Consider the following 15,150-nt stretch of genomic DNA (forward strand, 5'->3'; position numbering starts at 1 on the left):
TCAATCTGCTGAGTATTTGTTTAGAGAATTCTAATTTCTCATGTGGGTCTTACTGTAGGTAAATATTTGATTTCATGTTCACAGTTATACTTCCAATAATTTTCTGTCTGATCTTTTGATCAACTGCTACATCACTGGATCCATGTAAAAAAATGTTTCAAATAAAAGTTACTGTTGCTTGTGATATATACCATATGAATATGTAAAAAGCTTACTAAATGAAAAAAAAAAACAACTTTCCACAGATCTAAATTAAAACTAAATATTATATAAACTTGTTAGAGAAACATATGAAATTCCTTCCCTCTCTAGCCTACCAAGGCTAGGCTTGCTGAAATTAAAAACTTTATTCTAGGTGATGGAAGACAATTTTTACTTTGGGTGAGGGGTATGCAACATAATCAAATGTCAAAGGCCCTGGCCGGTTGGCTCAGCGGTAGAGCGTCGGCCAGGCGTGCAGGGAACCCGGGTTCGATTCCTGGCCAGGGCACATAAGAGAGGCGCCCATTTGCTTCTCCACCCCCCCCCCCTCCTTCCTCTCTGTCTCTCTCTTCCCCTCCCGCAGCCAAGGCTCCATTGGAGCAAAGATGGCCCAGGCGCTGGGGATGGCTCCTTGGCCTCTGCCCCAGGCGCTAGAGTGGCTCTGGTCCAGGCAGAGCGACGCCCAGGAGGGGCAGAGCATCGCCCCCTGGTGGGCAGAGCGTCGCCAGGGGCGTGCCAGGTGGATCCCAGTCAGGTGCATGCAGGAGTCTGTCTGACTGTCTCTCCCCGTTTCCAGCTTCAGAAAAATACAAAAAAAAAAAAAAAAGTCAAAATAATCTGCAGATGTTTTCTCTGAACTTATGTACCCTGATTTACCAATGTCACCGCATTAAAATTAATTAAAAAAACTTTATTCTAGGTAAATGTAACAGAAAAGCTAAGCCCCTTTTCCATCACACATCTAGGATCTGGAAGCAATTACAGGACCTTAGTTTACCTGACATAATAATGAAAAAGATTAAGAATTAAAACTGAGCCTGACCTGTGGTGGCACAGTGGATAAAGCGTTGACCTGGAAATGCTGAGGTCGCTGGTTCAAAACCCTGGGCTTGCCTGGTCAAGGCACATATGGGAGTTGATGCTTCCAGCTTCTCCCCCCTTCTTTCTCTCTGTCTCTCCTCTCTCTCTCTCTCTCTCTCTCTCTGTCTCTCCCTCTCCTCTCTAAAATGAATAAAAAATTAAAATAAAAAAAAAGCTACACTTTAAAAAAAAAAAAAAAAGAATTAAAACTGATCATAACCTATTTCCTCCTACAAAAGATTTAGATATTATGAGTTTAGAGTTCTAGTCCCCAGTGGGCAAATTTTTTTCTGTGAAGGATCAGAGCAGCTTCAGGCTCTGTGGGCCATACAGCCCTACCATATAAACAATAAACGAGTGCGGTGGTGCTTCAGTAAAACTTTCTTTACAAAAACTGGCAGCAGGCTGGATTTGACCCATCAGCTGTCAACTGCTGCCCTTCATCTAATCCAAAGAATTTAACACTAGAACTAGACAAAGGATTAAATTAAATGATATAAACAAATCTTTACTAATCTTAGGTCTCAGTTAATTTAGTTGTTAAATGAAATTTAATAATAGTTTCTGCAGTCTCCTTAAAATGCAGAAGTGCTTTTTACGTAGGACTATAGTCCTATTCAAGGACTGTTCCAAACCCTCAACTGTACAATAATTAATGAAACACATAAGACTTAATAAAGCTTCTTAAATAAAATACATTCCTCATTAGACTAGTTAACCAGAATTTAGAATAAAAGAAATTAGAATATGAAGGGGCCCAAACAAATCCAGAATTTAATCATTTATTTTGTTACTAAGACAATTAAGAATGACTCATAAAGGTTATAAACTCCCACAATCCCTGCTTTCAAATAAAGCTGGATGGAAGGAAGGTACACCGCTTAAAAACAAAAGTACTTAAATTTTTTTCGTTAAGGAATGTATTTGTGCAATTAAACAAAAACTCAAGGTACTTTGGATTATGCATTTTCTGTCACCTGAAGTCAGAGAATAAAATAAAGAAAAACCGACCTAAGTTCCAAATAGCAGCAGAGAAGCTTAAACTAAAATTCAGGTCTCCTGTCAGGTCAGGAGACTTTTCGTGTACTGTAGCTATCTACACAAAGTAACTGCTTTCCGAGACTTGATCCAACCTTTCCAACTGTTGCCGTTCTGTTATAAACCCTACCTGCTTAGCCATTTTACGAAAGAAAAAAAATGGATAGTATTAAAATGTAAAACAAATCTCGGCTTCGACGCATATCTAATCTCTCAATGTTTGGAAAACCAAACTAATTCGTTTTCTCCCCATCTATCCGATGCCTATGTAAACTCCCTTCTGCTGCTGAACTGCACTTGGAGTGCCCTTCTCCTTTGAATATTTCTTCTAGGCTGTAAGTTCCTTAAGGGACATATAAAAGGCGCTGAATATTTAAATCAATGCACATAAAACAAAGTATAATTATGACTTTTAATGAAAGAATTCAAATCATTTGACAACTATTATCTGACTCGACAATTCCGAAAATCTTAACTTGCTAGAGATACACATAACTGTAATTAATAAGTAGCACAAAGCACTTTATAAAAGTTCCTAAAGACTTTATAATCACTTGAAATGACACTGTGCTGGCTGAGAGTAGGATAAGAAATGTTTCCTCAAACTAAGCAAATGCTACCCCCGCAAATACTTTCTTCCCTTGTGAAAACCACTGGAGATGGTCCTCCACGCAGAGGACCACAGCCACTCTCTCCACCCTCTCCGCCGCGCGGGCGGCGCCCGGGCGGGTCCGGGGAGCGGCGCGCCGGCGGGGCGCGCTCCGACCTTCCGACCTTCCCGCTGCCGGCTCCCGCCCGCGGGCAGAGTCCACGCCTACCTGTTGTGCTTCGGAGAAACCAGATTCTCCGGAGCCCGGAGGGAGAACGGACCGTACTGGCCATTCGGCCATCCCCGTGCCCTGTCCAGCTCTTCCTCCGAGGGCTCCGACCTCTTAGGCCAAGCCACCAGTTCCCGCACCGAGGTCCCGGCTACCTCAACCGCTTCGCTGCAGCGGCCGCCCCGCGTCCCCCAAGCCGCTCGACTCACGGTGCAGGCGGGGAGCGTAGTTCCTCGCAGCCGGCAGGCAGCCTGGACACCGCCCCCGCACGCCCGGAGCCGCCTCCACTCCGGGATCCCCAACTGCTCGCTCTCGGAGCTCCCCTACGGCTCAGCATCCGTCCCAGTGTCGCGACGACACCGGCTCCTCAGCGTAGAGCTGCAAGCGGCTGTGAGAGGAAGTCAGCGGAACCGGAGCGGCGCGCGGGGCGGAGCCGGAAAGCTCAGAAGCCCCGGAGCGGCGGGCGGCTGCGGTTGGGAGCACGCCCAGCCCCGGGCCGCCATCCGAGGCCCGGCCAGCCGGCCGCCGAGCCATCGAGCGCCCACTCTGGCAGGCGTGACTGCTTCACCGTCGAGAGAGCGATGGGGTGACTGTGGCCAAAGACGAGACCCGGCTTGGGGCTTTTCAGCCTGGCGGGATTGGCACGACTATTTCTGTGTTTCTGTCACCAGCCAGAATCCTTGGAGGGCGGCAGTAGGGCATCTGAAGGCTACGACTGGAGCCTGGAGACAGTTAGGCATGGAGTGCTGTGGGTGTTGTTGACAAAGAGGTAAACTGAGGCAAGTTTAAAAAAAAGTTTATTTGTGAATGGTAGAAGAATTGCAATCTGGGACAGGTAAACTGTAGCAAGCTACAGGCAGGCATGTCCGTTAAGGGTGTTGGGGTAGGTTGTTTATGGGCAGAAAATGTAAGGAGAGGAGAGTTCAGTTAGTCAGTTAAAATAAAAAACCACACGGAAGATAGCCTTGAAAATTTCTGAGCAGACAAAACCAGCCCAGTCACACAAATAAAGGTCAGTTCAGCCTAATTTGAAAGACCAAGCCGACCTGGTCATCTCCTGTTCATGCCCCGCAAAACGTAGCAAGGGTAATATGAGCAGAAGCGGATTTAACGACGGGCGCGGGCCCTGGGCTCTGACATCTGAGGGGCCCGAAAATCCCCAACTTTACATTTTTTTCTAATGAAAAGGGTCCAATATTTTCTTCTGCACCCAGGGCCTCAACCAACCTTAATCCACCTCTGGATATGAGACAACTTCTTAGCCAAAAAAGCCCAACACTATCAGTTGTCAGTAAATAAGGCATTTAAGGAAAATCAGTCTTTCAGTCCACAAAGTGTGTCTTCCTGAGAACACATGCCTGAGATTCTTCATTTTAAATCCTCCGGTTCTATTTCAGACTAAATTCTTTGGCAGCGCAGATGGTGGAATGATAGCTGTGGGGATGATTCTAGAGTGCCTTTGTAGGCCTGCTTCCTACAGCTTGAGACTGGGGCCTGAGGTAAAGCAACTTGCTCAGGATCACACAGGCGTCAACGGTGGAATTGGGACAGACAGCTTCTCCGCTCCAAGTCAAGTGAATTTTTCCAGAATACTAAGCGTTTTGAATGTAATTTAAAAATTTTTATTTTGAAACAATTTCAAGCTTACAAAAATCTTGCAAGTATAGTACAAAGAGCATTTCCTACCCACACCCCCCCACACCAAACTTTTTGGGATTTAATATGCTGACATGTTCTCACATTGTCTCTATATACTTTAGTGTGTGTGTGTCCTACTACACAATCACACTATAACTAGTAAAATCAAAATATTTACGTATACATTTTGCCAATTGTTTGGATAATGTTCTTTAAGGTAAAAGGATTCAGTCCAGCCCTGGCTGGTTGGCTCAGTGGTAGAGCGTCGGCCTGGCGTGCATGAGTCCTGGGTTTGATTCCTGGCCAGGGCACACAGGATAAGCGCCCATCTGCTTCTCCAACCTTCCCCCTCTCCTTCCTCTCTGTCTCTCTCTTCCCCTCCTGCAGCCAAGGCTCCATTGGAGCAAAGTTGGCCCCGGCGCTGAGGATGGCTCCATGGCCTCTGCCTCAGGTGCTAGAATGACTCTGGTCGCAACAGCGCAACGGCCCAGATGGGCGGAGCATCGTCCCCTGGTGGGCATGCTGGGTGGATCCCAGTTGGGCGCATGCGGAAGTCTGTCTGACTGCCTCCCGTTTCCAACTTCAGAAAAATACAAAAAAAAAAAAAACAGTCCAGAATCAAACAATACAAAAAATTGTACCATATTTCCCCATGTATAAGACATTCCCATGTATAAGACGCACCTTAAGGTTGGGACCTGAAATTTGGAAAAAAGAAATGTATTACATAAGTTATTGAACTCAAGGTTTTTTTTTGTTTTGTTTTGTTTTTATACAGAGACACAGAGAGAGAGAGAGTCAGAGAGAGGGATAGATAGGGACAGACAGACAGGAATGGAGAGAGATGAGAAGCATCAATCAGTTTTTTGTTGCAACACCTTAGTTGTTCATTGATTGCTTTCTCATATGTGCCTTGACCATGGGGCTACAGCAGACCGAGTAACCCCTTGCTCGAGCCAGAGACCTTGGGTCCAAGCTGGTGAGCTTTTGTTCAAACCAGATGAGCCAGCGATCAAGCTGGCGACCTCGGGGTCTCGAACCTGGGTCCTCTGTGTCCCAGTAGAGCCCAAGCTCTACATTGATCAGGCACCCCTGATTCGACTTCCCCGTGCAGTGGGATACTCCTGCTTATCAGCAGGGCTGGCAGCCTCTTTGAGGCTACTCTTGAGGTGGCTATGAGGATGCTACTGTTAAATGCCACTGGAGGAAATACACAACCAACACACAAATTAGTTGCAATAATCACACAGGCAATATTACTCACAAATCCTTTTGGCGTGCCTGGGTACAGTTTAAGGGGGCCCTGTTGGCATGCTCCTCTTGGCTGTCTTTGGTCAGAGCTCAGAGCGGTGTGGAGATAGTCCACATCAACATTGGAGTCTGGGCGACTACTACTACAGCACGGGGCCCCTCAGCTTTAGTACCCTTTCTGGCCAACACCTTCTAACAGGTGTCAATCTAGAGGATTATCACCTCAAACCACCTTTTTGGGAGTTCCTCACAGGGAATCCCCTTTATGTCAATCAACTGAAATGTTTACATTCAACCACTTTTTAAAATGTTCTTATTTTCATTAATTTACAAATTTCATTAATGTAAATAACACCAAGCCACTTCTTATCTATGTATAACTTCACACACATACTAACTGGGCTCTGCTTGAAAGTTAGAATCTGTTTATCACATTACAGAGTTATGGCACCAAGCCACTATATTAATTCCTATCCAAATGGCATAACTTTATTTAATTTTAATGATTATTTTTAATATCCTTTTAATTACTTTTATATATATTCCATATTTTTATATTTCTATATATTTAATTACTATAACCTTATATTATTACAACACTCTGCATCCCAGTCGAACGCTCTATCCACTGCACCACCGCCTGGTCAGGCAAACTCAAGTTTTATTCATCGTAAAATTCATACAACTCCTTATCACTGTCAAAACTCCCATCCATTAGCTTGTCCTCATCTGTGTCTGATAACGAATCACTGTTTTCAACAATGGGCACAAAAACATGTCTCAATTCCTCTATTAATTATAATCAATCTGTTGATTCTGTGTATATACTTAAAGCTAGAACAGGAGTCTGGATCCCTGTTCAGATGCACAGATAATGGCAAAACTCACCTGAAATGTATTTAATAGATGAGGCTCTAAGAAAATATTATGCAAAGAAAAATGTTTTATAGGTATGTTAATTGCTGCTACTATTGGAATTACAGCTATCATAGCCACTGCGACAGCAGCAGGTGTTGCTCTTCATCAATCTATACAAAACACAGAGTTTGTGCAAAACTGGCATGAACACTCTGAAAAATTATGGAATATCCAAAGATTGATTGATAGTTGTATTGAGAGTCAAATAGCGGATTTACAACAGGCAGTAGTACTATTGGGAGATCAATCGGTAAGCTTACAACATCAAAAAAAACTTAAATGTGATTGGAACATTACTACCTTTGTGTAACTCCACATCCATATAATGAGACTAATTTTCCTTGGGGTAAAGTTAGTAGACATTTGCTTAATCAAGGTGATATATTTATGGAAATACAACAATTGCAACAAGATATGATATATATGACACTTTCAGAGAAAAACTGAAATATGCTTTCTAGTGTACCTTTATTTTTATTTTTTTCCTAGTGTGCCTTTATTAAGTAGTATTGCTGATGGATTATCTGAACTAAACCCTGTTAAACATTTACAATTATTAGGAGCTTCTACAATAAGCGCATTAATTGTCATTGCTGTTTTATGTTTTGTATTTGCTTAGTCTGGAGAAAGAGCAGAAGCGACTTGCGTCATCCGAAGGAAGAGCCTCCTTGTACACCATAATGTTGCAGAATGAGATAAACAAAAAAGGGGGAAATATTGGAGGAAAGCCAGAGCACCCAGTGACTTTCTGTTCCTATCCTGAGGAAGTGAAGGTCAAAGCTAAGCACTTGTGATGGAAAGCAGTCACGTCCAGGGAAGACCCAAGGACGTGGGTGTTTATCCCAACTGCAGCTTTCTGCAGGTCAGGAATCAGACAGCAGATGGTGTTATGTCTCAGAAAGGGCAAGAGAGATCTAATCAGTTTGCAAAATTAAGCAATAAAATTGTACACTGTATTCTGCTTGTTAGTTTCTTATGCAAGATGACATATTTCTGCTTAATAAATTGGATAACTGATCTCTCCAAGACACCTCAATCCTGGAGAGATTGGGGTCTTCCACTTGCAGTATTGTTGTTGCTGCCTCATTCCTTTGTGGCTCCTCTTCATGAAACTCTGAACATTAACAACGCAACTTACACCAAAATTCAGGTTATGTCACTGTTGTGGGAACGGAACTGTGTCATAACCTGAGGACCCCCTTATTTAATTGTAAAACATTTTTAAAATATAGAAAATTTGAAAGTTACATATACCATATACCCACCATCACTAATCTACATTAACAGTTGACTATGCTATGCCCTTTTTTTTTTTTTTTTTTTTTGTATTTTTCTGAAGCTGGAAACGGGGAGAGACAGTCAGACAGACTCCCGCATGCCATGCGCCCGACCGGGATCTACCCAGCACGCCCACCAGGGGCGAGGCTCTGCCCCTCCGGGGCGTCGCTCTGCTGCGACCAGAGCCACTCTAGCGCCTGGGGCAGAGGCTAAGGAGCCATCCCCAGCGCCCGGGCCTTTGTTCCAATGGAGCCTTGGCTGCGGGAGGGGAAGAGAGAGACAGAGAGGAAGGGGGGGGGGTGGAGAAGCAAATGGGCGCTTCTCCTATGTGCCCTGGCCGGGAATCGAACCTGGGTCCCCTGCACGCCAGGCCAACGCTCTACTGCTGAGCCAACCGGCCAGGGCCTGCTATGCCCTTTTGACATAGCTTCCATCATTCTTTGAGCACTCTCTTACTTTCTGACCCAGTAAGATGTTCCAGGCTCATCTTGCCCCAGCCCTGGATGCAGCCATGTATCCAGGAGCCCTGGTTCCTTTCAGTGGAGAATGGTATTTAGAAGTACAAGGCATGCTCACTGTTATTAGGGTATCACTGCTCAAGCTGTGTTAGTGTATCCATCTAAGGAATATTACACATTCATACACATATACTGTATGCATCTATCTGTATATACTGACACACACATTTATGGCTATATATCTGTATGTAACAATATATATTGAAAAACCATATGTTCTCAATACTTCCAATCCAGCATCACAGTTCATTCTAGTTTCCTCCCTCCCATATTTATAAATCCTTTCTCCTACAGAGGGAAACCTGGATCCTATTGTCCTTGGGATATATATTTACTTGTTCGAACACCTCCCCTATGTTTAACCAGTCACCTACAGCTGCCATCCCTCTCTTTGGAGGATGCTGCCGTTACCCTACCAAGGTTCTGAGAAACCCAGATTATACTGCAAGTCCTCTTTCTTTTTTCATATCCCTCCCAACCCTATGCTCATGCCCAGTGTATACCCTCCCCCCCTCAGACTCCATCCTTGCCAAGCATCCTCTAGGCTTCTTCCTGATCATACTTGATATATGTGTGTGTGTATAGGGTACTATAAAGTACCCTAAGAAAGGAACAAAAGGCCCTGGCCGGTTGGCTCAGCGGTAGAGCGTCGGCCTGGCGTGCAGGAGTCCTGGGTTCGATTCCCGGCCAGGGCACAGAGGAGAAGCGCCCATCTGCTTCTCCACCACTCCCCTTCTCCTTCCTCTCTGTCTCTCTCTTCCTCTCCCACAGCCAAGGCTCCATTGGAGCAAAGTTTGCCCGGGAGCTGAGGATGGCTCTGATTGCGGCAGAGCGACGCCTCAGATGGGCAGAGCATCACTCCCTGGTGGGCATGCCGGATGGATCCTGGTCGTGCGCATGTGGGAGTCTGTCTGACTGCCTCCCCATTTCCAACCTCAGAAAAATTTAAAACAGCCCTGGCCGGTTGGCTCAGCAGTAGAGCGTCGGCCTGGCGTGCAGGAGTCCTGGGTTCGATTCCCGGCCAGGGCACATAGAAGCGCCCATTTGCTTCTCCACCCCCTCCCCTCCTTCCTCTCTGTCTCTCTCTTCCTCTCCCACAGCCAAGGCTCCATTGGAGCAAAGTTTGCCGGGGAGCTGAGGATGGCTCTGATTGAGGCAGAGCGACGCCTCAGATGGGCAGAGCGTCGCCCCCTGGTGGGCGTGCCGGGTAGATCCCGGTCGGGCGCATGCGGGAGTCTGTCTGACTGTCTCTCCCCGTTTCCAGCTTCAGATAAAAAAAAAAAAAAAAGAAAAAAAATTAAAACAAAACAAATGAAAAAAAACCCTATAAAATATGTTAAACTAACAATACTTTTAAAAATATTTTTATAGGTGTGTAGTCATATATTTATTTTAAAATATTATGATTAACATCAACTTTAAAATATGATTTTTTTAAAACTCAAGGAAACAAAAACATAATCCTACTACCTCCACATGACAATTATTTTCAGTTATTTTTCTTTCAGCTGTTATATGTCAAAGCAAAATCATACACATATGGTACATCAAATTTTTATTCATAATAACTTCACCACTGGCCACATTAAGATCAGTTCCTGGGTATAATACTGTTAGCGCTTCATCACGTGGATTGAAGGGAAGAGGAAAAAGCCGGCTCTCTCTTACCTGTAGGTAGGTGTAATTAGCAAAGAGTGAAGAGGACGTGAAATAATTCTGTAGTTTGTTATGATCCCCCTTTTCCCTTATATTTGGCTTTAAAATCTCATGGTTACAATCATTCCTCTAGTTTTCATAAGAAAGACAAGGAAAGAGTCATCTTTGGGAAGTCAATGTCCAGATGCTGTAATGGGGTTGGAGAGAAAATCTTGGAGCTCTCTTCTGGTTTATTCTTTTATTCCTTATTTTTATTATTATTATTATTATTATTTTTAAGTGAGATGAGGGGAGATAGTAAGATATACTCCAGCATGCGTCCTGACCAGGATCCACCAGCAACCCGTCTGGGACTGATGCTCAAATCAACCATGATATCCTCAGTGCCTGAGGCTGATGTGCTGGACCATGCTGTCCTCAGCACCCGGGCCAACACTTCAAATAACAGCCACTGGCTGCAAGAGAGGAAGATAGAGAGAGGGGGGGGGGATAAAGGGGAAGAGCAGTAGATGGTCACTTCCCGTGTATGCCCTGACCGGGGATCGAACCTGGGACATCTGCATGCCAGCCAATGCTCTATCCACTGAGCAAACTGGCCAGGGTCTGGCTTATTACTTTAATAAAGTTTTCACCTTGGAAGATAGGGAGGATGTGACCCTGAAGGACAGAGCAGCTGAAAAGGAAGACTTCTGTGGAGAGGAGGAAGATTGGGCAGTAACAAACCCACAGTGGCCAGGGAGACAAGGCTCTGGATGATGGCATCTGGAGCAGACTTCAGGAAGGGGGAAGGTGTAGGCCGGGAATCAATAAAAGTGGAGCTGAGAGGAATTAGAAGAGAGTTCTTGGTCATCCTGTCAATTTTTCTCTGCCAGAAAGTTCCTGATGGGAACCACAGGAAATATCACAAGCCAAATTAATCACAGACTTTATCAAGGTGAAGAAGAAAAATTTAATGACAGCAGCTCAGTTCTAAACATGAGCCAAAATTCAAGGAACGAGATAGGTCAAGCCAGAGCTAGGACTGAGGAGGAGGACTGTTATTAAACATTACACAAACCCTTCACTTTGGCTGTAAGCTCTTCAGGCAGGTAAACTGTTTAATTGTAGACAGGTAATGTAAGAGAATAATTAAGTGCTTTAATTCAGGGATGTTTCTTCCTTTATAACTAGCATATAAAGCATCCCACAAAAACCTAATTCACCAATTGGAGACATGTAAATGTAAAAACTGATGATGGATGATTATCCACTTAAAAATGAAATGTATTGGGATAATAATCATGCGAGATAATATGATAACATTAAGATTCAAATAATTTATTGTGAAATTCATAATCTAAGATTATTTGACTAGCTTAAGACTCTGAACTTATGCCCTGGCTGTGTGGGTGGTTCAGTGGATAGAGTGACGTCTGGTGTGCTGAAGTCATGGGTTCAATCCCCAGTCAGAGCACAAATGAGAAGCAATCAGTGAATGCACTAAGTGGATCACGAATTGATGCTTCTCTCTTTCTTTCTTTTCTCTCTCTCTCTCCCTTCCTGTCTCTCTCAAATCAATGGAAAATTTAAAAAAAAGAAAAAGAAAGAAATTGAACTTAGTAAAAAAGGCCAAATGACCTGGGTAATAAATAGCATTCTAAAAATACGGAAATTCTTGTAAGTTACTGTGTTTATGAATATAGATTTATTAGTAACTTTTTGGAGCCATATTATTCTTGAAGTAAATTCTAATAAAAATTAGTTTATATGTCAAAATTCTTGTTTAGCTACAAATGTAGAAGAGAGAATACTTGCTTCTAGCTCCAACTATTTGACCAGTATGAACAATAACTAGAAATTAAATTAACCATATAATATGGTTATGGTAATCTGTGGAGCCAGAGTCATAGATCAGGAAGAAAAAGATAAATGTTAATATTATGGAATAGAATTATATACTCTTGAACTCAATTTGCCAACCTACAGGCATTCACAGACCAGAGCACAAATCCAGTTATAGACTATACTTGCTCATCTTAATAATATTTTATTGACTTCTATGTTTTTTCCTTTTGTCTGCTTCCTCTCCCTTATACTACCTTAGATCAAAATAAAAAAATACATTTAAAATATGTATTTATGATAAAATACTAAGTTTTTAAAAATAAAAATATAAAATTCTTTATAATTAAACTGGGTTAAAGTGTGTGGTTATGAACAAAGATTATAAGAGAATAAATAAAAATAAAATTGTATTTGAAGAATGAGATGACAGGCTTTTTAATATTTCTAATTGTTTACATTACTTTTACAAAATTAAAAGAAAAAAAAGCATTTAAAAGTTTTTCTCTTTGCAGTTTCCTGCTGCAATTTCCCCAACTGTAGATCAGTATTTAATGTATAGCAGGTACTCAACATAAATTTGTTGAATAAGCATACAATATGGCAACTATAATGGTTGGCAGATTTCCTTTAGGGAAAAGCCAAATGATGGCACTGGTTTTCCTGAGGCAAGAATAAAATAAGCTAGTATTTACTTATCTACCTGCCCAAGAGCTACTAATAACCTGCCTCTGAGGTTGTTATTAGTCAAGTGTCCATATAATTTGTTGTTTACCGAGACACTTTTGAGAATGAAAGGGGAGCTATTTATACATATGCTAAGTTCTTAGGTACAACACTAAAGCACAAGCAACCAAAGAAAACAGTAAATTGGACTTTATAAAAATTAAAAACTTTTATTATTCAAAGGACATTATCAAGAAAATAAAAAGAGCCCTGGCTGCGTAGTTCAGTTGATTAGAGTGTCCTCCTCATACATCAAAGTTGTGGGTTTGCCTGACCAGGTGGTGGCACAGTGGATAGAGCATCAGACTGGGATGTGGAGGACCCAGGTTCGAGACCCCGAGGTAGCCAGCTTGAGCGTGGGCTCATCTGGTTTGAGCAAAGCTCACCAGCTTGGACCCAAGGTCGCTGGCTCAAGCAAAGGGTTACTCGGTCTGCTGTAGCCCCATGGTCAAGGCACATATGAGAAAGCAATCAATGAACAACTAAGGTGTCGCAACGAATAACTAATGATTGATGCTTCTCATCTCTCTCCATTCCTGTCTTGTCTGTCCCTATCTATCCCACTCTCTGTCTCCGTAAAAAAAAAAAAAAAAAAAAAAAAAAAAAAAAAAAAAAAAAAAAAAAAAAAAAGTTGTGGGTTTGCTCCTCAGTAAGAGCACATACAAGAATCAACCAATGAATGCATACATAAGAGGAACAGCAAATTGATGTTTCTCTCTTTCCCTTCCTCTCTCTCTAAAATTAATAAATTTAAAAAAGGAAAATAAAAAGACAACCCATTATAAAATGGGAGTAATATTTGCAAATCATTTACTAATAAGGGTCTAGTATCCAGAATATATAAAGAACTCTTACATCTAAGAACAAAAAGACAAATAACACAAAAAATGGGCAAAAATTTTGAATGGACATCTCTCCAAAGAAGATACTATACAATAGGGGAGTAAGCACATGAAAAGATGCTCAACATTGGTCATTAGGGAAATGATAATCACAACCACAATAATATTCTGCATCATAGGCACTAGGATGACTATAATTTTTAAAAAAGGGAAAATAACAGATATTGGTAAGGAAATGGAGAAATTGGAACCCTCATATACTGCTAGTAGGCATGTAAAATGGTATAGCTACTTTGGAAAACAGTTTGGCAGTTACTCAGGAAGTTAAACACAAAGTTACCATTTAACCCAGATATATTTTTACTCCTAGATATATACTAAAGATAACTGAAAACATATGTCCACACAAAAACTTGTATGTACTTTAAGATTTATATCAGCATTATTCACAATAGCCCCAAAATAGAAGCAATGTAAATGTCTATCAATTGGGTAAATGGATAAACAAAAATATGCTATATCCATACAATGTAATATTTAGTCATTAAAAGAAACGAAGTTCCTATACATGCTACAATATGGGTAAACCTTGAAATGTTATGCTAAGTGAAAGAAATCAGACACAAAAAGCCAAATATTGTATGATTCCATTTGAATATGGAATGTCAAGAATAGGCAAATCCACAGAGACTAAAGGTAGATTAGTGGTTGCCAGAGGCTGGGAATAGAGGGGAAATGGGGAGTGAATTTAATAAGTACTAAGCTTCTTTTCAGAATGGTGGAAATGTTCTAGAATTAGATAGTGGTGATATACAACCTTATAGAAATATTGTGTAATGCAACAATATTGCACAACCTTTTGAATATACTAAAAACTATTAAATTCGACACCTTAAAGAACTACATTTTCTGGTGTGTGAATTATACTGTGGTACCTTGAGATACGAATTTAATTCGTTCTGTAACTGAGCCCATAAGTCAGTCAACTCGTATATCAAACTGCCAATACTGGACCCATGCACCAACATACCAACTAGCGGCAGCTTCCCGAATCATGACTCATATCTCGGAATTTCGCTAGGATCTTGAACAAAAATATGGACTGAGTTGCAGCTCGTATCTTAAAAAATGTAGGTCTGCTCGTATCTCAAGGTACCATGTATATTGACAATAAACAAACAAACGAACAAACAAGCAGCCTGGGATGATGGGGTGAACTGGAATTGAATTATGGTCACCACAGATCAGGCACTCAATACTCACTGTATTTTCAATTCTGAAAGCTAAGTACTTGAGGAAAGTTGTGGTTGGAGAATGCCTAGATGCTTTTCCCCAAAACACAATATTTAAACCTGAAGTACAAAACTTTAAAGGAGAAGTTATACTAATGTTAGATACTGCTTCCAGATCATTTCCATTTTTTCATCTATCCTAAATAACATGAAGCCAAAACTTAGTGTTTTCATTTTGTTTGTTTGTTTGTTTGTTTTGAGAGACAGAGACAGACAGAGAGAGGGACAAATTTGGACAAACAGGAAGGGAGAGAGACGAGAAGCATCAATTATTTGTGCAGCACATTAGTTG

At 41.8% G+C, this 15,150-nt stretch overlaps 1 protein-coding gene across 2 annotated transcripts in view; it reads right to left on the reverse strand.

The window, feature by feature from the left end:
• HEATR5A (HEAT repeat containing 5A) overlaps window positions 1-3,347 on the reverse strand; it is a 134,084-nt gene extending 130,737 nt beyond the window's left edge. For both annotated transcript variants that reach the window (XM_066277674.1, XM_066277673.1), the window contains exon 1: window positions 3,128-3,347. The gene's annotated coding sequence lies outside the window, so the exon portion shown is untranslated. The remainder of the gene's footprint in view (window positions 1-3,127) is intronic.
• Window positions 3,348-15,150: the final 11,803 nt, after the last annotated feature.

Source organism: Saccopteryx bilineata, chromosome 4, assembly GCF_036850765.1.
Source record: "Saccopteryx bilineata isolate mSacBil1 chromosome 4, mSacBil1_pri_phased_curated, whole genome shotgun sequence".
NCBI lineage: Eukaryota > Metazoa > Chordata > Mammalia > Chiroptera > Emballonuridae > Saccopteryx > Saccopteryx bilineata.